The 12570-nt window shown below is 47.9% G+C and overlaps 1 non-coding gene across 1 annotated transcript; it reads left to right on the forward strand.

Annotated features, from left to right (window-relative positions):
* Nucleotides 1-9292: 9292 nt before the first annotated feature.
* On the forward strand, nucleotides 9293-9452 carry LOC123573283 (U1 spliceosomal RNA). Its single transcript, XR_010586600.1, has one exon. It is a non-coding gene; the product is annotated as a U1 spliceosomal RNA (small nuclear RNA).
* Nucleotides 9453-12570: the final 3118 nt, after the last annotated feature.

Consider the following 12570-nt stretch of genomic DNA (forward strand, 5'->3'; position numbering starts at 1 on the left):
GGCTGAGGCAGAAGAGTTGCTTGAACCCAGGAGGCAGAGGTCACAGTGAGCTGATATCACACCACTGCACTCCAGTCTGGGCAACAGGAGACTCTGTCTCAAAAAAAAAACAAAAAACAAACAAACAAAAAAAAAAAAACAGTGCTTCTATGTACACTGCATCACCTGATTGTCACAGACACTCTGTGAGGTGGAAAGAACAGATATGATTCATTATTATTATGATTCTCTGCATTTTACAGATTGAGGAGACTGAGACTCACAAGGTGAAATGATTTTTCGAACATCTCACAGTTGGTTAATGGCAGATTCAGAACCAGAATCCAAGTCTCTTGAGTTTGGATGACCAAAACCGTTGGGCAGTTTGCTTTGTAATCATTAGTGGGGTTTTTCCACCAAGAAGATTCTGGGTGGACATGTGCTCACAATGGCAAGGCAGGTGAGGACCAATGAGGCTTTGACCCCTGGACAGGCCTAATTTTGTCCATTGGTAAAGTTGGCCACTTCCTACAGGGCTTGGTCTTGCAGCCTCTGCTCAGACCTTGAGGGTGCCCCTTGCCCTAGGATGCCATAGAAGGCTGGCGCTCAGGTTGGGCAGGAACTGGGTCTTCCTATCTTTGTACTCCCCCAGCACCAAGCCGGGCAACCGGGGCTCCATGAAGTGTTTGCTAAGACATTTTAAGGGTTTAAGGGTGTTCTGATATTTTGCTTTCTTTCCCCAGCAACATGTTACTGGTAGCAATTTCCTATCACCCAAGTAACTTCTGAGCCTCTTTACTTGGAGTGAATAACAAGCAATTAGGAGCTCTAACTCTTTAACACAAATCAGCAGGACTTTGGGGAGTGGAATCCCGCTCTGCAACAGTGAGGGTTTTGTTCCTGCTAAAATAACAACAAAACCACATAATGAAAAGTTTGGAAAACTGAACAAAGCAACAAAAATAACCATAATCTTACTACCCTAACACAACTGTTATTTTCAAGAATTCCCTTTACTAATTCCCTCCTTTTCTTTCTCCCTCTCTTCCTTTTTCCCTTTCTTCAGTCCTTCTGTCCGTCCGTGATGAAAGTAGCACAAGATCACTGCAATATTCTTAAAATCACCTATTATCTGATACCCAGAGTCAATCACTGGGAACATCTTGCACATTTCCTTCCATTCTTTTCCAATACCTTGTTTAATAATTGAGATAATGCAGGCCGGGCGAGGTGGCTCACGCCTGTAATTCCAGCATTTTGGGAGGCCAAGGTGGGTGGATCACGAGATCAGGAGTTCGAGACCAGCCTGGACAGCATGGTGAAACCTCATCTCTACTAAAAATACAAAAAATTAGCTGGGCATGGTGGCTCGTGTCTGTAATCCCAGTTATTGGGGAGGCTGAGGCAGGAGAATTGCTGGAACCTGGGAGGCAGAGGTTTTAGTGAGCCAAGATCACGCCACTGCACTCCAGCCTGGGCAACAGAGTGAGACTCCATCTCAAAAAATAATAATAATAGGCCGGGGCGGTGGCTCACGCCTGTAATCCCAGCACTTTGGGAGGCTGAGGCGGGCGGATTACGAGGTCAGGAGATCGAGACCATCCTGGCGAACACGGTGAAACTCCGTCTCTACTAAAAAAATACAAAAAACTAGCCGAGCGTGGTGGCAGGCGCCTGTAGTCCCAGCTACATGGGAATCCCAGCTGAGGCAGGAGAATGATGTGAACCCGGGGGGCGGAGCTTGCAGTGAGCAGAGATTGCACCACTGCACTCCAGCCTGGGTGACAGAGCGAGACTCTGTCTCAAAAAAAATAATAAAAATAAAATAATAATAATAATGAAGATTATGCAGAATGGACAATTCTCTTAGTATTTCCTATGTCACTAATTTTTTTCTAATAATGAGAATAACATATGTATATTATTGAAATTTATGGAAAAAATTACAAGAAAGAAAGAAAAATTCCCTAGAATGTTTCTTCTACAGACAGAAATTTTAACATGCATTTATTATATATGGTTGTAATCCTACTGAATATATAGCACATCATTTTTTAATCCATTTCCAACTTATAAGCATTTTTCCATATTGCCTCAGAGTCTTTATAATTTTTTTATTTGTAATAGATAACACATTTACATGATACAATATTCAAAAGATTCAAATGCGATTCAGTGGAAAGATTTCTTTTCACCCCATTCTCCCACTAGCCCATTTTTCATCCCTAAAGTGCCCACTGTTACCTGTTTCTTCTATGTCCTCCGTGAAAGATCCTTCTTCCTTCTATGCTTTATCTAAACAAATGCAGGTGTATTTAAGTGTATTCCTTCCTCATCTCCCCACTCCTTTTTTTTTTTTTTTTTTTTTTTTTTTTGCGACAGAGTCTCGCTCTGTCATCCAGGTTGGAGTGCAGTGGCGTGATCTCGGCTCACTGCAACCTCTGCCTCCCAGGTTCAAGCGATTCTCTTGCCTCAGCCTCCCAAGTAGCTGGGACTACAGGTGCACGCCACCATGCCTGGCTAATTTTTGTATTTTTAGTAGAGACGGGGTTTCACCATGCTGGCCAGGCTGGTCTCAAAATCCTAATCCGTGATCCGCCCGCCTCGGCCTCCCAAAGTGCTGGGATTGCAGGTGTGAGCCAGCACACCCAGCCCATCTCCCCATTTTTTACACAAAGAATAATGAGTTATATACACTGTCCTCACCTTTTCCTTTTTAAAATTAGTTTGAGCTGGGGTCTCACTATGTTGCCCAGGATAGTTTCAAACTCCCGGGCTCAAGCAATCTTCCCACCTCAGCCTTCCAGGTAGCTGGGACTACAGGTGAAGGCCATTGTGCCTGGCTGTACCTTCCTTTTAAACTCTTAAAACTCAAAAGTATATCTTGAATGTCTTCCTATTTACATTCAAGACAGCTTTCTTATTTTTTTTTTTACAATAGTATTGGGATCTGTTCTATATAGATAGGTGTACCATGATTTATTAAAGTAGGCCCCATAGATGAACATTTAAGGTTCTTCCAATTTTTTTTTTTTTAAGAAACAGGGTCTCACTCTGTCACCCAGGCTCAAGTACAATGGCACGATCATCACTCACTGCAGCCTCCAACTCCTGGGTTCAAACAATCCTGTCACCTCAGCCTCCTGAGTAGCTAGGACTACAGGTGTTTTTTATAACTACAGGTGTTTTTATAACCCAACTAATTTTTAAATTTTTTTGTGGAGACAGGGTTTATGTTGCTCAGGCTACATTATTTCCAATCTGATGCAAACAATACTACAGTGACTACCATGGCATGTTTATCATTTCACATGTTTGAGCGTCCATCTGTCAAATAAATAAAATAAAAGTGGAACTGCTGAGTCAGAAAGTGCACACATTTATAATTTTGATAGACATGGCCAAATCGTCTTCTGTCGGATAGCAGCACGTATTCTTTAACCCAGCATCTAGCCTTAAGTACTCTCTCCATCTTTTGTTGTCCATAAATAACAAAGTTAGGACTTAGCTTCAGGCATAAACCACCTCCTCTGTTTGTCCACTCAAATGTAATCTGCAATATGTCAAAGGCCTCTTAGGTGACAGACACTTGCTGGGTGCTGAGAAACAAAGATGCACAAGACACAGGTGCTGTCCTTGGAAGTGAGTCTGGAAGCTGGGGGGAGGAAAGGCAAGAAGGAAGGGATGTGCAAGAAGAGTTCCTACTACTGTCCATCAGGCCCTAAACATGCGGGGAGGAATGGACCTCCTTATCCCATCACCCAGCAGAGCAGGGCATGGATCAGGTGCCCAGTACACACCGAAGGGGTGAAAGGTTAAATCTCTGAATGTCTGGTGTGGAGGAAACAGGGAAAGGCAGCAGATTGGAGCATCCACTGAGAGTCTCGCTCTGTCGTCCAGGCTGGAGTGCAGTGACGCAATCACAGCTCACCGCAGCCCTGACCTCCTGGGCTCAAGCAATCCTCCCATCTCAGCTTCCTCAGTAGCTGGGACTACAGGCACATACCACCATGCCCAGCTAATTTTTGTATTTTTTGTAGAGATGGGATCTCATCGTGTTGGCCAGGTTGATCTCAAACTCCTGGGCTCAAGTGATCCTCCAAACACGGCCTCCCACAGTGTTGGGATTACAGGTGTGAGCAACTTTTCTTGAGGATGAATTTCATCATATGAAATTCTGAGTCAAAGGAGCTAAATGTCTGCTGGCTTCCTGACTCACGAAGGTCAGTTTGAGACCAGGCGCGGTGGCTCATGCCTGTAATTCCAACTCTTTAGGAGGCCAAGGTAGGCGAATTAGGATTTCAAGACCAGCAACATGGTGAAACCCTGTCTCTACAAAATACAAAAATTAGCTGGGCATGATGGCTGGTGCCTGTAATCCCAGCTAGTCGGGAGACTGAGGCAAGAGAATTGCTTGAACCCAGAAGGCAGAGGTTGCAGTAAGCCGAGATCACGCCATTGCACTCCAGCCTGGACGACAGAGAGAGACTCCATCTCAAAAAAAAATAAAAATTAATTAATTAAAAATCAGTTTGATTGGTGAGGAGGTGTGAAGGTCAGGAATGATCTGGAGGCAGATCTGAGTGAGTGGAGTTTGGGAGGTCCTCTGATTAACCCTGGACAATGGGCATCTCCACCAAATAAGCCAGAGGACCTCTGAGTTGAGACAGAGGTGAAGAAGGGAGGATACTAGTGCGAGCTGCCCAAGAGAAGTTCCCCATTTCCCCACTCTGGGGTGGAATGCAGCTGCTGTGTGGGATACAACCATTCTCCCTGCCCGCAGCAAACTAGGGCACACCCTTTGCAGTCCAGAGTCCGCACCCTCCTGGTGTGAGCTATGGAAAGGATGCCCATCCCCTGCCCTACCAACCAGATTCCAAGCCTCGGAAATTGATCTGACAGTTTGGAAACTCCAGCTGCAACCCCAGGAATGCAGGTACCCATTTCTCTATTTGGGGAAGGAAACCAGCATAGTTTCAGCTCCTCTGGTTCATGTCCTAGAATTTTAGATAGAACGGTAAAATATATAACGCTTACCAAAAAAAAATCAAAAACCAATCAAATCCACCCCTGTTTTACAGATAAGGAAACTCAATCCCAGAGAGGTGAAGTGGGCTGCCTGAGGTCACACAGAGGGTAAGAGGCCGAGCAAGACCTGGAAACAGGGCTCCTGGCTCTGTACCCAGTGCTCTCTGCTCTGAATGAGGGGGTGGGGGTGGGGATGGTGATCTAGACGTGGCTATGGGAAGCCAAAGAGAAGAGAACTGTGCCAGAGCTGGAGGCAGGTTCAGAGCTGGGGTCGTGGGTGGGAGTCATCTACCTACACCTGTCCCAGTTTCTGGATTGTAAATCCTTCAGGAATTCCTGATATTCCACTTATGTCCAAGTTCCCTGCTTGGAAGCAGGTTTGCCAGCATGGGTTTCAGAGTGTTGTCAGCCCTGAGAAGGGAGGCATGGTGTGGGGAAAAGCAGCCTGCTGTGGGCTGGGGTTGCTGGGCAACCAAGCCCAAGGATCACCTTGAGGGAGAGCTGTCCCAGCTCTGTGCTCCCCATGGGCCCAAGGTGGCTTCTAGTAGTGACTCAGGGCTCATGGTCAGTGTTCCTGGGAACAGAGTAGGAAGGGGTGGCAGCCAGCCCGGATCTCCTGTTCCCTGGACAGAGGCTGGTGGACATCTCCTCCTGGTCTCTTAGGACGTTGACTCCCCTTTGGAAGCTGCTTTGAAAGTTTTCCAGAACTTGATTTTACCTGCATTAAATCCTTAGGAGAGTCTCACCTTGGAATTGAGCTTTTGAAATACTTTTCTGGGTACTCTTGAGCCCCTGGCCTAGCCCCAGCCAGGGATTCCAAGGGGTGAGGGACATGTGTCTTCCTTTCTCCTGAGGTGGGAGAACAAGAAAACAATTTCCCTCCTACAGCAGACAGACGTGCAAGAAATGGTGAAATAACAAACCACCTCTGACATCAGCAAGGGCCTTCAGGTACTTCAGCTCCTGGTAATCCTCACAGCACCCCTACGATAGATTTTTTAAATCCCTTCTACAGGTAGGGACATTGAGGCACAGAGAAGTCATGTCACTTGCCCCAGGACACAAAGAGGAAAGAACCCAAGGACAGGGCTCCATAGCTCTTTGCCTGGACAGAGTGACTTAGATCCATTTCAAGTCGTTGTCCCGGAGGCCCAGCCCTCACTCCCATAGACTCCAAGCCTCCCCAAGAGCTGACTAGCTTTATTTTCAAATTTTATTTTATTTTATTTTTTGAGATGGGATCTCGCTCTGTCACCAGGCTGGAGTGCAGTGGCGCAATTTCTTGCAGCTCACCGCAACCTCTGACTCCCTAGTTCAAGCGATTTTCCTGCCTCAGCCTCCCGAGTAGCTGGGATTACAGGCATGCACCACCACGCCCAGCTAATTTTTGTATTTTTAGTAGAGACGGGGTTTCACCATGTTGGCCAGGATGGTCTCGATCTCCTGACCTGGTGATCCACCTGCCTCGGCCTCCCAAAGTGCTGGGATTACAGGTGTGAGCCACCGCACCCAGCCCTGACTAGCTTTTTAACCACAAACTCACTCTAAAGGAAACTGGAAAACACTGGTAGGTCAGTGTTTTCAAAATTTTGGGGCTGAAACTCACAGTAAGAAATGCATTTAGGCCAGGTGCAGTGGCTCTCCCCTGTAATCCCAGCACTTTGGGAGGCTGGGGCAGGAGGATCACCAGAGCCCAGGAGTTCAAGACCAGCTTGGGCAACATAGCGAGACCCTGTCTCTATTTTTTTTTTTTAAAGAAATGTATTTAACACCACAATGCAGTAACCAGACACACAAACATGATCATAGCTCTTACGATAATTTGTAATTATTCTGTTTATTTATAAATATGTAAAATCAAACAAAGTTGCATGAAGTAACACTTTTACTGCCCGTGAAACACCCTGGCATTTTCTATTATCTGCTGTTCTATCTCATTATTTCTAAAAAGTACTCAAGTGGCTCCCTAAATTATTTCCATGACTTGAATTTTGAAAAGCACCCTGGTAGATAGGAGTTTGGATCCCCCCGCCCGACCCTTGTCAGCAGGAGGGCAAAGCTGGCAGTGAGGACAAAGGTCTGATTCTGTGTACTTAGTGCCTGGCATTGAACTGCACCCTGTGGGGACACAGGAAAAATACTCCTTCCTGGATGTCGCCCTCAAGTCATTTACAAGCAAATGAAAAAAGGCCACACATAAAACAAAGCCAAAGCAAGTTAAAGGCAGAAAGAATAGGTGCCTCTGAAGGACTGTATTATTTTGCCAGGACTGTCATTGCAAAATACCACAGGCTGGGTGGTTTCAACAATAGAAATTTATTTTCTAACAGTTCTGGAATCTGGGTGTCTAAGATCGAGGTGCCAGCAGGGTTGGTTTCTCCTGAGGCTTCTGTCCCTGCTTGCAGACGGCTGTCCTCCTACAGTCATCCCTCTGTGCACGTGCACCCCTGGGGTCTCCTTGCATGTCCACACTTCCTTTTCTTAGAAGGACACCAGCCATATTGGATTAGGACCCACCCTGACGGCCTCATTTTACTTAATTGCCTCTTTAAAGGCACTATCTCCAAATAGTCACATTCAAAGGTAGTGGGAGTTAAGACTTCAACGTATGAATTTGGGGGACACAGTTTAGTGTCCTACTATGTGTGCAGCACATTAGCTCATGTGTTTTCACCCTAACCTGGGCGCTGCAGGCCTTATTCCTACTTTTTTGGGGTTTTTTTTTGAGACAGAGTTTCGCCCTGTTGCCCAGGCTGGAGTGCAATGGTGTGGTCTCGGCTCACTGCAACATCTGCCTCCCAGGTTCAAGCAATTCTCCTACCTCAGCCTCCCAAGTAGCTGGGATTACAGGCGCCCACCACCACACCCGGCTAATTTTTGTATTTTTAGTAGAGACAGGTTTTCACCATGTTCGCCAGGCTGGTCTTGAACTCCTGACCTCAGGCGGTCCGCCTGCCTTGGCCTCCCAAAGTGCTGGGAGTACTAGTGTGAGCCGCCACACCCAGCCTTATTCCTATTTTAAAGATGAAGAGTCTAAGATAACTGTTTTGGAAAATAAAGAAAAAAAAAGGCCAGGCACAGTGGGTCACACCTGTAATTCCAGCACTTTGGGAGGCCAAGGCGGGTGGATCACCAGGTCAAGAGATCAAGACCATCCTGGCCAACATGGTGAAACCCTGTTTCTACTAAAAATACAAAAATTTGCTGGGTGTGGTGGCAGGCACCTGTAGTTCCACCTGTTCGGGAGGCTGAGGCAGGAGAATCGCTTGAGCCCAGGAGGCAAAGGTTGCAGTGAGCCGAGATCGAGCCACTGCACTCCAGCCTGGCGACAGAGTGAGATTCCGGGAAAAAAAAAAAAAAAGAGAGAGAGAGAGAAAGAAAAGAAAGAAAGAGAGAGAGAGAAAGAAAGAGAGAGAGAGAGAAAGAAAGAAAGAGAGAGAGAAAGAAAAGAAAGAAAGAAGAAAGAAGGAAGGAAGGAAGGAAGGAAGGAAGGAAGGAAGGAAGGAAGGAAGGAGAGAGAGAGAAAGAGAGAAAGAGAGAGAGGCTGGGCACGGTGGCTCACGCCTGTAATTCCACACTTTGGGAGGCTGACTTGGGCGGATCACCTGAGACCAGGAGTTCGAGACCAGCCTGGCCAACATGGTGAAACCCTCTCTGTCCTAAAAATAAAAAATAAAAAAAAATAAAAAAATAAAAATAGTTGGGTGTGGTGGTGCATGCCTGTAGTCCCAGCTACTCGGGAGGCTGAGGCACAAGAATCACTTGAACCAGGGAGGCGGAGGTTGCGGTGAGCTGAGATCACACCACTGCACTCCAGCCTGGGCAACAAGAGCAAAACTCTGTCTCAAATAAAAAAAGAAAAAAAAAATGAGGAGGGCCGGGGCCAGTGATTCACACATAATCCTAGCATTTTGGGAGGCCAAGGCGGGTGGATCATCTGAGGTCAGGAGTTCGAGACCAGCCTGATCTAAAAATACAAAAATTAGGCATGGTGGTGCATGCCTGTAGTCCCCACTCCTTGGGAGGCTGAGGCAGGAGAATTGCTGGGACCTGGGAGGCGGAGGTTGCAGTGAGTCAAGAGTATGCCACTGCACTGCAGCCTGGGTGACAGAGCGAAACTCTGTCTCAAAAAAAAAAAAATTAGGCTGGTGTTGGGATCAGCTGGTAATGGCCAGTGGTCTCCCAGCTGAGGAGGAATGTCGCAGCATTTGGGTTCACACTTTGCCCCTCACATGTCACCTTGCTGTGGTTGAAGCAGGTGGGCTAAGTTTTAAAAGGCCATCCTATACTTACCTGGCAGGGGAGATACTATGATCACGAAAGTGGTTTTCCCAGGGCGAGGCTTATCCATCACACCCTGGATGTGCTGACCCCTGCGATTTCCCCAAATGAAAAAAAATTCAAAGAAAGTAAAAGGCCATCCTGCTATGCAGACAGGAGATGGATGAAGCTGGAGGAGTGGCAGGAGGAAGTGCCTAGGCCGGGCCTCATAGCTTTGTCCAGATGGAAGGAAGAGGAGAGCTTTCCAGGCTGGGACAGTGGGAGCTGAAAGGGCCCACTGAGAACTCCTCCCATGTCATTGGGGTGCCTGGCCAGGGGACTGAGGCCTGGAGAGGAGGAAGTGATGCAGTGCTCGCATGTTTATCTCATGTGAAGGCTTGTCTTCTCACTCTTCTCAAGGCCAGGCAGTGCCATTCATTCCTCTGTGTTCCCCATCCGGTCTAGCGTGCCGTTCAGAATGAAGATCTCCGGGTATCCATAGAACCCTCTAGACACGAGACCGTGGGAGGAAGTGGGGCAGTGGGTCTCAGTCTTATGCCCCTGACCTTTAAAGGTGTATAAGGTGTGTACCTGAGGAATAAACAAGCAATTGCTAGTTACAAACACTCCTAGTGCATGAGGGCACGGTATGTTTTTCCCGCTGTTTTTAACTTTCCACGAGAGACACCCTTCCGCCAGTATGGAGTCAGCATCAGAGGGTCCTTTCTGTCTTCCGGCTCGTCTTCCTTTCTTCCCTGCATCCACTGGAATTCGCCAGGTCCTCCCATGTTTCTTTGAGTGAGGTTTTTGCTAGACAAACCCATCTTTCTTTGACTAAAATCAGTCACCTCTCATGCTGCCTACTATTTCACCAAAAGACCCGCTCAGTGGTGTGCTGGTAAGTGTTGCACATCCAGCTCTCCAGAGGAAAAAAGGCATATCCATTACCCCAAAAGAATCAATAATAGTAAAGTGCAGCAAAGTAACTAGGAAGTGCTGTGCTGTGAGTATATGTTACCTTTGTTTTGAACATAATTTATTTAATTCTGAGTTTATAGCATGCATTCTCAACGGAGGCAAAAACTGATTCTTGGTAGGGAAACAAAACAAAAAATCTTGCTGGGTGCAGTGGCTCACACTTGTAATCCCAACAATTTGGGAATCTGAGGAGAGCAAATCGTTGGAGTCCAGGAGTTTGAGAACAGCCTGGGCAACATAATGAAACCCTGCCTCTACCAAACAAATACAAAAATCAGCCAGGTATGGTGGTACATGCCTTAGTCTCAGCTACTCTGGAGGTTGAGGTGGGAGGATCACCTGAACCTGGGAGGTGGAGGTTGCAGTGAGCCGTGATCGCACCACTGCACTCCAGCCTGGGCAACAGAATGAGACTCTGTCTCAAAAAAAAAAAAAAAAAAAAAAAAAAGCAAAAAACTTAATCCTTTTATGTATAAAGCACAGATATATATCCAGTACTTCAGCAGATATGTAGTATCTGTGATATTGAATGTTTATGAGAGAGTGATGGTAGGAGATTGGAGGAGAACAATGTCTTGAAAGTCTTCTCAGGAGGCAATGATGAACAAAAGGTTGAGAAACACTGTTCATATAATTTATTTTAATTTTAATGATGGCTGTGTTTAACAACCAGCTCACTAAATTCCTGAATATTTAACCATCTGCTCTTGCAAGCCTATGTGAGCTGGCTCCAACACACTCCCAGACCTGCCCCCTTGGGGTGAAAGATGCCCCCAGGCCCCTGCCACCCAAGCGGTACATCTCTTCCACCAGAAGAGATGGCGGTGAGTGGTGCTGCTGGGGCTCCAAACAAATCAGTGGGGGTCACCTCCCCTGTCAGGCGCTGAGTCCCTGCCTGAGCCCCTGGCCCCTGGGTCACGTCATCCCGCCCCTCAGCGGTTCTCCTCTCTAATAGCCCCAGGACCTAATCAGCATGGCAGATGGGTGGTGGCATCCTGCAGGCCCCCCAACCCAACAGGGCACAACAGGGATTTGTGCACACGCCCTCACCCTTGCCCTGGAAAGGAGGCTCAGGGAATCCAAATCATCTTTGTTCGGAGCCTCTGGTCGGGTGGTTCTGCTGAAAGGCCTACCTCAGGCATGGGGGTCAGGCAGGGAGGGGCTCACTTCCCATTGGGAATCAGAGGGGCCCATTCAGCGATGTGCCTCCTAATCAGATGCTCCCAGGGAGAGTAATGAGGATGACACAGTCCTCAATGCTTGATTAGATTGAGCCCATGGAAACTTGAATAGCTATCGGGCACCCTTTCAGGGCTAGCTGGAGTGGGGGAGGGGGCTTGGGGACAGGCCAGGCATGCAGATCCCAACAGACACAAGCATGGGGCCCCCAATTGGGCCTTCAGCTGCTGCCTGGAGGGAGGGGGCGCGATGGGGGAGGGGAAGCTGTTCTTCCTGGAGCATTGACAGTGGTTGCTCTAATTGCTTTGGGGGAATCGGTCCAGAGTCAACCAAAGGCACTTTGTTTTCTGTAAACAGGGCGGAGAGGAGGCACAGGGAACCAATGGAGAGGTGGTTCCCTTTCTTCCTTCTGCTCTCTGCCTCTCCCCTCTTTGAACCAGTAGGAGTCTAGGATCTTGTCCACTGATCCCAAAGGCTCTCTGGATCCCACACAAAGACACGGTGTGACTCCTCAGAACCTCATTCTCCAAAGGCCTAGTGGCCTCCTGAAAGGGTCAGGCTGAGAAGCTGCCCCAAACGGCGATGTTCCTCTCCAGCCTTGTCCTTGGCCTGCGTTCATCATTGCCCTCCCATGCAGTCAAGGAGTGGGAGTTAATTCGTGTGCCTTCCGTACTGCAAGTCTCCTAGTCAAAGCCCTCATGGTGGGGTGGGGTGACTATTCGAGCCCCCCTCCCTTGAGGCTTCATTTATATGGTGCACTCAGTTACTCTCCAAAGACTCACTGGGAACTCCCCACTTTCTATCCCAAAGGACTGCCCCTATTGTCCCCGGAGAAGCTTCTAGCTTTGGGGCTTTTTCAGGCCTCCCTCAAGAGTCCCCTGAGCCCACCCTGTTCCTTGGAGCTGTGGGAGGCTGGGATCCAACTAGAAGGCGATGGCTGGCCTCCAGCGTTTGGAGCTACAGGGCTCCAAACTGGAGTGGTGGGAGTCTTGACGGGTGCGCTGCATGCCAGGGAGGGCTGGCCGGAGTTCAGGAGCAGGACTAGCAGTCCTCACACTCACCATGACCCTAACCCTCACCCCAGGGCCTTTGCACATGCTGTGACCTCTGACCAGACCTCTTTTCCTTCTTCTCTCCATTGAATTA

Source organism: Macaca fascicularis, chromosome 4, assembly GCF_037993035.2.
Source record: "Macaca fascicularis isolate 582-1 chromosome 4, T2T-MFA8v1.1".
Taxonomy (NCBI): Eukaryota; Metazoa; Chordata; class Mammalia; order Primates; family Cercopithecidae; genus Macaca; species Macaca fascicularis.